Here is a 9287-nt window from a genome sequence, read left to right on the forward strand (position 1 = left end):
CCCCGCTCGCCTCCCCCTCCTTCCCCGCCTCCGCGCTCCCTACAAAGTTCATTCCCACTAACTCTTTTCCAGGCCACTTCCCCCTCACATCTGACAATCCGGGGCCCCTCATTCTCCCAGTAATCACTCCACTGCACTAATTGCACATGCAAATATGCAAATGCGTATTAATTAATTACTATACTAATTAGTTCTGTGGTATTTGCGAGTAATAAATCATTGGATGGGAGCGAGGAAGCTGGAGACCTGGCCCATTTTCATTCTGCATAAAATTTTAATGGTCTCTCTGGCTGATCCGGGACGGCAGCGCGCGGAGAGGCTCTTAAAGGGCCAGTGGCGGCGGGAAGGCGCAGGGGCGGGAAGCGCGGGGCGACCCGGGCGGGGCTGGTGCCCAGGGCGGTCTTGGAGAAGCAGCCCACGCCCTGCAGAGGCGGTCTCCAGCATGGGGTTGGCTTTTCCCCTCCCCTCCGGAGCTAAGTGTCCTCCTGGGTGTCTTCTAAGGCGAGAATCCGGGAGGGAAGGAGGAGGCTGAGCTCCTTTTCTTTAAGAAAAGGAAAGAGGGCAAGGAGCTGTGAGAGGCTAGTGCCAAGGCCTTTGGGGCCCCAGGGAGACAGAAATGAAGACTCCATCCTCAGGGTGGCTGAGTAAACTGAGGCACTGGAAAGGCAGAGCTTCGCTCTCATCCTTGCCTGTCCCAGGGGAAGGGAGTTACTGGGATGGCCCGGGTGCCCCAGTCTTTCCATGTCTCTGGTGGGGGCCACCCAGGAAAGGGGGCCACCCAGGAAAGCCTCCAGCTTTCCCTTTCCACATGATCAAACTGCTGCCCCGCCCCCATGGGCACCAGCTGGCACCCTGGCAGAGCAGTCCTGAGCTTGAGTGGGCCCCCGGGACCTGCTTTATTTCCAGGAGGTAGGCAAGACCTGGGCACAGGGAGGGGTCTGGCTGCTTTGCAGGACCATTGACTCAGGGAGACAGCGGGTTGTGCCTCCTGCTTGTGCCCAAGCCAGAGGATGCCAGAAGAGGGAACACTAAAGTAGAGACTGCAGGCCTGCCTTGAGTAGGGGTCCCCAGGACCAGGGTCTCCAGGCTGGTACTGTGCACCTTCCAACCTTCTGCTATCAACAAGCCCCTGGGTGGGGCAAAGCCCAGAGGGGGTCAGTGCTCTAGTGGGGCCAATAATAATAGCAACGAACAATGCTATTAATTCAGGAGAGCATTTATTGAGATGGAGAACTTTCTGAGAGCTCTAGATGTCTCACAATTACCCAGTGACATAGGTTCTGTTACAGTCCCCATTTTTATGGATGGAGAAATCGGGGCACAAGAAGGTTAAGTGACCCGCTCAAGGTCACTCAGCAGCGAGTAGTGGAGTGGAATTTGAATTCAGACAGTCGAGCTCTGGCATCTGGGTTCTCTCCACCACACTCTGCCCTCTCTCTCCGGCCATGTCCTCAGCACTGCTGAGAGCCAGGCTCTGTGTTGAGCACTTCATGTGCAATGTCATGTCTAACCCTCACAACCACCCAGGAGGTAGGTTCTGGGATTTTCCCCATCCGACAGCTGGGGAACCCGTGGCTCTGAGGGGTTGACTAAGTTGCTCTAGCCACACAGGGAGGCTGTAGCAAGGCCAGACTCACACCCAGCCGTTGAGGAGGCTCTCTGGTGCCTCCCCATTCTGCTGGGGGTGGGACTGGAAAGGGTCATGGCCACCCCTGCCAGTAGAGAACATGAGAAGAAATGGAAGGGATTGTGGTTAGACTGTGGGGGGGCTCTGGAGCTGGGTGGAGGCTGTTCCTTCTTTCCCAAAAAAGCAGGCTGGGGCAGGGCCATGGCTACTGCAGGAATCAGGAGGAAGGGGAGGGTAGAGATGGGAGGAGAACAGAATGAGAAAGTCCAATCAGAACCATATTACTCAGGGGGCGCCTGGGTGGCTCAGTCAGTTAAGCATCTGGCTTCGGCTCAGGTCATGATCTCACGGTTCGTGGGTTCGTGGGTTCGAGCCCCGCATCAGGCTCTGTGCTGACAGCTAGCTCAGAGCCTGGAGCCTGCTTCAGTTTCTGTGTCTCCTTCACTCTCTGACCCTCCCCTACTCATGCTGTTTCTCTCTGTCTCTCAAAAAAAAAAAAAAAAAAGAATCATAATACTCAGGAATACTTGTTTTTTCTTAATTTTGGCCCCAGCACTCCTACCTGCCATTTCCTCGGGAAATCTGAACATCTCCACTCCCAGATTTGCGACGTGAAGGGACCCAAGAAATCCAGTCTCTGCTCTTTCCAGTAGGAGGGTGAAGAGATAATACTGTCACTCTGTAAACACCTACTATGTGCAGGCACTTTTTGTGCACCAACTGGTTTCATTCTCACATTTCCATAATTAGTATTCCTATTTTATTAGTGGAGACTAATTAGAGGGAAGAAGAAAAGAGAGGTTAAGTTACTTGCTTAAGGTCACACAGCTAGTAAACAGGAGAGTAGGATTTGAACTTCTGACGTTGGGTGCATGGCCAGATTGACCCCTTTGCCCAGTGGAGTCAGGGATTACAGTAGCATCAGGCCTTTGGGTGGGTGACTCTGCAACGGGCAAATGCAAAGATAAACATGCCTCACCCCTGTCACTCACAAGGCTCCCACTCCACGTGGATTTTCATGATGCCCTTTACATGCTAGCAGAAGTTGGGTAAAATGAATGTTTGGGAGGCCAAAATTCCTCCTCTCATTATCCTGGGGATGGGCATTCCCCCACCCCAGAGGGGGATGCTGTCCCAGCCCACCCCTGAGAGAAAGCAGGGTCAGGGAGTAAGTTAGCTGCTGTCAGTGGGACCACCCTGAGGCAGGGAATTGAGATTCCGGGGCTCTTCGGGATGAGCCTAGGGTCATTTTACCTCCCAGTGTCTCAGGGGAACTCCTCTAGGGAATCTGGACCCCACCCACTCCCCATCCCTAAGAAAAGCTTTGACACCTGCCTTCTGAGCCCCCGGGGGTCCTGGGGGAGAGGGTTGAGTAGGGCGTTGGGAGGGATGGCCTTTGGGCTGCAGCCCACTAGGAAAGAAAATCCGTCCTCACCTCTATACTCCACCAAAGCCCAGAGAACATGGGCTCATCAGGGTTTCCCCCACACGCACTCAGTTCCTAGGAGAATGGGGGGCAAGTTGGGGAGTTGAGGGAAGGAGGCAGGAGGGGCAGGCTGGCGGCTCTGAGCTTCTCCATGCAGCCCTCAGGGCCGGGTGCCTGGGCAGGAGGAGGGGGCAGAGCAGCTGCTGGCGATTTATTAAGCAGTCACGGAAAAATTGGTTTATAAATTAACAGCTGTTTTAACTTTAGGGCCTCTTCTTCAGGGAATGGAAGCAGCCGACTGGACCGGGATCGGAGTATGTGTGAGGGCTGGTGGAGGGGGTAGGAGGCGGCCGGCTCCAGCAGCTGGCATTCTTCGGGGGCAGCCTCAGCTGGCACCTCGGGGGGCACCAGGCAGTGGCCAGAGCAGGGGGTCTGCAGGTGCCCCGGGCTGAGGCTGCCCCCACTGTGGGCTGCCTGCTTGCTCACTCTTCTCAACAGCGTCCTACCTGGGGGCGCCAGAGGGCAGAGACACCGCTATACTCATGTCTGCCACCAGAGGGCAGCCTCCGCACATTGATCTCCGCTCCCCCACCCTCGCCCACCTCCCCTGCGTGCCTCCCAAACTGGGCTGGAGAGAAACCCGGTTCAATGCTGAGCAAGAGAGAAGCCTGGTCCAGTGCATGAAAGCTATCTTCTACTCGCCCATCCTGAAGGTATTAAAGGCAGCGGTAAAGAGTGAGAGCTCTGGAGTCCCACTGTCTCCGTGGAACCCAGGCTCTGGGTAAAAGTTCTGAGCCTCATTTGCCTCATCTGTAAAATGGAATGATACTCATGAGGATTAAATAAGATGATACATATAAAAAGCCTAACTCAGTGGCCAATGCAGAGTAAGCGCTCCACACATGTCATCCGTTGACAATTTCTTTTTTCTTTTTATTTTTAATGTTTATTTTTGAGAGAGAGACAGAGTGCGAGCAGGGGAGGGTCAGAGAAAGAGGGAAACACCGAATCAGAATCAGGCTCCAGGCTCTGAGCTGTCAGCACAGAGCCCAAAGCAGGGCTCGAACCCATGAACTGTTAAGATCATGACCTGAGCTGAAGTCGGCGGCTTAATGGACTGAGCTACCCAGGCGCCCTTTCCGTTGACAATTTTGACTTGCATACTCATGCATTCATCCATTCATCCGTTCCTGTCACCCCCTCTACAACGTGCAGTCCCTCCTATATTCTGGGCACTATGGCAGGCAGGTGACGATGCGAAGAGATGGTGGGAAGGACACTTCTCAGAATAGTGTGTTGAGTTACAATAGGGGCGCCTGAGTAGCTCAGTCGGTTAAGCCTCCCTCCTTGGTTCCGGCTCAGGTCATGATATCACGGTTCGGGAGTTCAAGCCCTGAATTGGAATCTGGGCTGACAGTGTGGAGTCTGCTTGGGATTCTCTCTCTGTCTCTCTCTCTCTCTTCTCCCTCTGCCCTTTCCCTACTCATGCTCTCTCTCTCCCTTCTCTCAAAGTAAAGAAAAAAAAACATTTTTAAAGTCTTAAAAAAAGAAAAAAAAGTTATGATACACCCAGTGAGCAAGGAGGGAAGGATAGGGCAAGAGAAAACATTTTGGGGTGATGAACATGTTTTATATCTGTGATAGTGTCATATGTATATTTTAGGATTAAGAATGCTTATTTATTTTTGAAAGAGATTGCATGGGGGAGAGGTAGAGAGAGAGATAGAGACAGAGACAGAGACAGAGACAGTGGGGTCCGAGCTGACAGCAGACAGCCAGATGTGGTGCTCAAACCCATGTGAGATCATGACCTAAGCCAAAGTTGGTTGCTTAACCGACTGAGCCACCCAGGCGCTCGGAAATGTAAAGTGGTATATTTTATTGTATATAAACTCAAATTCAATAAGGCTGATTAAAAATTTTTTTAATGTTTTATTTATTTTTGATACAGAGAGAGACAGAGCATGAGAGGGGTAGGGACAGAGAGAAGGAGACACAGAACCGGAAGCAGGCTCCAGGCTCTGAGCTGTCAGCACAGAGCCTAATGCGGGGCTCGAACCCACGAACGTGAGATCTGACCTGAGCCAAAGTCGGAGGCTTAGCCGACTGAGCCACCCAGGCACCCCAATAAAGCTAATTTAAAAAAAAGCAGCCAATGTGAATTTACTCAGTAGGTAAAGGGATGGGTGATGGATGAATGGATGTATAAAAGAATTTGTGACTGAATGTTTCAGATGACTGCCCATCTGTCCCAATACCACTTTTGTCCTGGCTGAGAGTGCCCTTGCCCTCTCCTCTTGGTGTCCACAGCCTTCCCCAGAGGTGGGTTTCCCCTTCCTTCTTCCCTCTCCTGCTTCCCCACCACCAGCTTCCTCAGGGAAAAGTTGTCCCACTGTGCCCACCTAGCGTTCCCCTGATTCTCTAAGGTTGCTTCCAAGGGCTTTAGGGGCCTTTCTTCCAGCTGCCACATGCCAAGCCGGGCAGCTCTGCTCAGCTCCGTGGTGCCAAGGTCACGGGTGTGATGCCCAGCTACAGACCCGCAGTGCCAGCAGCTCAGCTGCCCAAACCCTGGCCGACTCCGCCACCTGCTGGCCCTTTTAGGAACTGCACCTCTGAACTCCAGGGAAGCCGGAATAGACTCAAGACCTCCCCGGACCGCTCCCTAGGCTGGGGGCTTTACTCCTTTTATCTTATTGAATAAAGGCTACCTTGTGAAGTGGGCTTTGAAACTCGAGGAGACTGAGGTGCAGAGGGGTTAAATTTTTATCTAAGGTCACACTGTAGATTCCTACCCAGATCTGTCCAAGTCCCCAGTGTATTTTCTGTCCACCTGACTATACCTTACTTGAGGAAGGGGGGTAGAATATTCGCGATCGTCCATTCTCCCCAGCTCCCAAAAGGAAGGCAAAGGCCTCACACCTCCCTTCCAAATTCACCTTCCAGAGAAGGTGCATATAATGCCTCCTGTATGCCGGGCACTATGGCAGCACCAGGCAATGATGTGAAAAGAGAGGGTGAAGAGGACATGTCTCAAAATAGGGTGTTCAGACCTATGACACATTAATAGACACACTACGCTAAACTTATTTTTGTCTGTCCAAGCAGAAAGTCCTATAGTTCAATCAGAGTTAAGTCAAACAAGGTCTTGATTTTATTTCTTGGACCCAACCGCCTGTGCTTCTAACTCAAGAATAATAACCGAGGAGTGGCACATTATTTTTACATCTCATTTGCATATGATTAATTCTAAGTCAAAGAGAATGGAGGTCACCCTGGCCCCTTGCTTCTCAGCCCCACACCATGTGCCTGGCCCTGGCCATGTCCCCCAGCCCCTGCTGTGCCCCCCACATCCTTCCTAGTCCTACCCCATCCTTTGTCCCTGACCACATCCCCCCAGCACCCAGAAGTCTTGTTCCCTTCCTTCTCTGTCACCCACGCAGCCCCCGCCACCTGGCCGCCCACCTGAAAAACTTTTCCCTAAGTTCTTGAGAAGTCGCGTAGGATCCAGGAGAGAAAAATCAAAGTAATAAAACCTCATTTAATTCCTAACGGAGGGCAGAGCTGTGAGCTGCAATTATCTTAATGCTGAGCTATTTTTACTCTCTTTCCATCTCTGTCTCCTGCTTCTCTCCATGGTGAGGCTTTCTTTCTCCCTTTGTCTCTCTATCTCTCACATGTGTTTTCTGTCTCTTTTCACTTTTTCCTGACTCTCCACCTTCTCTCTCTCACCTTCTGTCTCTGTCATCTTTCTTCCTATCTGTCCCTTGTGCCTGTCCTTCTGTCAGCCAGGCTTCCCCAGCCCTTTTGGTCCAGGTTCAGAGCTGTAGGGGGTCTGGGCAAAGGCTGGAGGAGGAGGGTAAAGACCCTCCTGTCCACCTCAAAGACCCCGTCTTCCAAACCTAGCCGAGAGGGGAGAGTCTACCTTCCCAACTGCCGAAGCCTGGGTCAGGGGAATATTTCCCTCCCGGCCTCGGCCTCCCAGAATGCCAGTTTTTGGTTTGTTTTTTTTTTTGCAGAACCTCCATAAACGAGTCCTCCCTTGACAAATGAGCCTCAGCCTCATGCCACACAGACCTCCCCCCCCACACACTGTGCTCCTCAAGGCCTTCTCACTCTGATGGGCTCTGAGGTGTGACTGGTGGTGATGCCTCCCTGACCCTGTCCTCTTGTGACCCACCCGAGCTCTCCTCTGGCCCCTTCACCCTGCTCGAAGACTTTCCCACCTCACCAGGACTGGAAGCCACAGGCACCTCACCCTCACCTTGGCCCAGTGACCATTCAGGTATACTGCCTGGGCCATGCCTTTCCTGTGCCCCTTCTGACTTTCAGGACCCCCTTATTTACCCTCTCAAGGCACTGCCAAACTGGTCTTTGCCACTCCCCAACACATGCCACCTGGAAGAGGGTCCAGGCCAGGCCAGAGGCTGCCAGAGATGCCCATACCCCTGGCCTACAACCTGGCATCTGATTGTTTCCTGACAAGTCAACAAACAGAGCAGGATTTGAACCAGGCCTGGTGTTGAGGGGAGTGGAACTGAGTGGCCAGGACCTCCAGCTCCCAGAAGCAAAGCTCTGCTCTCCTGCCACCCTCTGGGTGACTCTGGGGTACAACATCATGCCCTTGACCTCCTTTCCACAAGACTCCGTTGGTCTCTTGCACCTTTCTGCCAAGGACCCAGCAGGCTGGGGCCCAGAGTGGAAAAGTTGCTGGAGGAGGTGGGGCGGGGGGTGGGGGTAGGGTGGTTCCTGACTCTTCCAGGTCTGAGTGTGACCAGGAGAGAAGACAGCCAACACAAACAGCCCCAGGAAGACACTCTCTTATGTACACGTCTACACATGCACCCTCTCAGCGCTACAGAGAAGCATTCAGACCCTCACCCAGAGGCCTGCAGAGATACCCAGGGCCTGGACAGATAAAGAGGGACACTCCGACCCACTGGGTCAGCTCCTCCCTTTTCCCCTCCAGAGACACACACAAACACCTCTGCAAAGAGAGAGGCTCACACCTCAGAAATGAGCACGCACACCTCTCCCCCCAGCTCTGTTCCTTAATGCACCAAGCTCACACACGTGATAGCACGTGTACTGGTGCAGGCAGCCCCCCAGTTCTGTCCCCCTGGGCTGGCTCTGTCTCCCCCGCTTCAGATGTGGGGAGAAAGAAGGAGACACGTGAACCCAGGGTGCACCAGGGCAGGGACTCATCCCCCCCATCACAACTTCATCCCCCTCTTCTGCACCGGCTAGAGCTGTGGATACAGTCCCCCCACCCCCTGCAAGCTGCCACACACCAGCCCATCACCTTGACAGCCTCTGACATCCTCCCCCACACCCACACCCTCCCCCAGCACACAGTCTTCCCACACCCTGCCACTCACACCCGCATCTTTGACACTCTGACACACTTACTCACAAAGACTCACACACACTCATGCCACACAGACCCTCCCCCCACACATGCTCCCTAGCTACAGGCACCACAGGGCCCCTGGCACTCACACACACTCCCTGCCATGATGACTGACACGTGTCCTCCCCCACACACCCGATTTTTCACACTCGTTGGCTCTCTAGGACACCCCCATTCACAGCGTGACATGCCGGTGGTAGTTTCTCTAGGACCTTCCAGTCCTCCCCGTGAAACTCCAAGGACCCAGGCCACGAAGGGGTTAAGGTCAAAGTCCCGTTTCCCTGCAGCCCCTCTCCCTGCTCCCCCCCCCCCCCGCAGGTCTCCCCCCCATTATCCTCCCTGCTGGACTCCATCAATAATGCAGCTTCAAGTTCTCGGGAGACAGCAGGGGGCCCCCAGCCAGCTCCCGGGTCCTGGCTCACACTCCGCACCCTCCTCCCGGCCCGGGGAGAACACGGTTCTCGATGCTCATTGGCCTCTTCCCACTGAGCCCTCCCACCAAGCCCCCGGGCGCCAGTCCCACGCCGAGGGGACGGACCGGGGACCCCTAAGACTGGGGCCAGAGGGTGAGACCTGGAGGGACGGAGAAAGGCACAGACTGATTGAGACGCCAGGAGAGGGAGGGCGAGAGAGAAGGCGGAGACACCCACGGAGAGCCAGAGACCCTTGGAGAGAGCGAGGAAAGGAGGGAGAGGCGAGACTCCGGGAAAGACACAGAGACCCCGAGCCTGCGAGCCGGGAGCCGGGGCTGCGAGCGCCGGGGGACCCGCGCGGCGGGCGCGGCGGGCAAGCCCGGGCGCGGGTAGCCGAGAGCCGGGGGCGCTCCG

At 54.4% G+C, this 9287-nt stretch overlaps 1 long non-coding RNA gene across 1 annotated transcript; it reads left to right on the forward strand.

Moving 5' to 3' along the window:
• The first annotated feature begins 3337 nt into the window (after positions 1 to 3337).
• On the forward strand, positions 3338 to 5043 carry LOC115281832. The gene is made up of 3 exons (XR_003904422.1): positions 3338 to 3367; positions 3552 to 3766; positions 5005 to 5043. It is a non-coding gene; the product is annotated as an uncharacterized LOC115281832 (long non-coding RNA).
• Positions 5044 to 9287: the final 4244 nt, after the last annotated feature.

Source organism: Suricata suricatta, chromosome 17 (genome assembly GCF_006229205.1).
Source record: "Suricata suricatta isolate VVHF042 chromosome 17, meerkat_22Aug2017_6uvM2_HiC, whole genome shotgun sequence".
NCBI classification, from domain to species: domain Eukaryota; kingdom Metazoa; phylum Chordata; class Mammalia; order Carnivora; family Herpestidae; genus Suricata; species Suricata suricatta.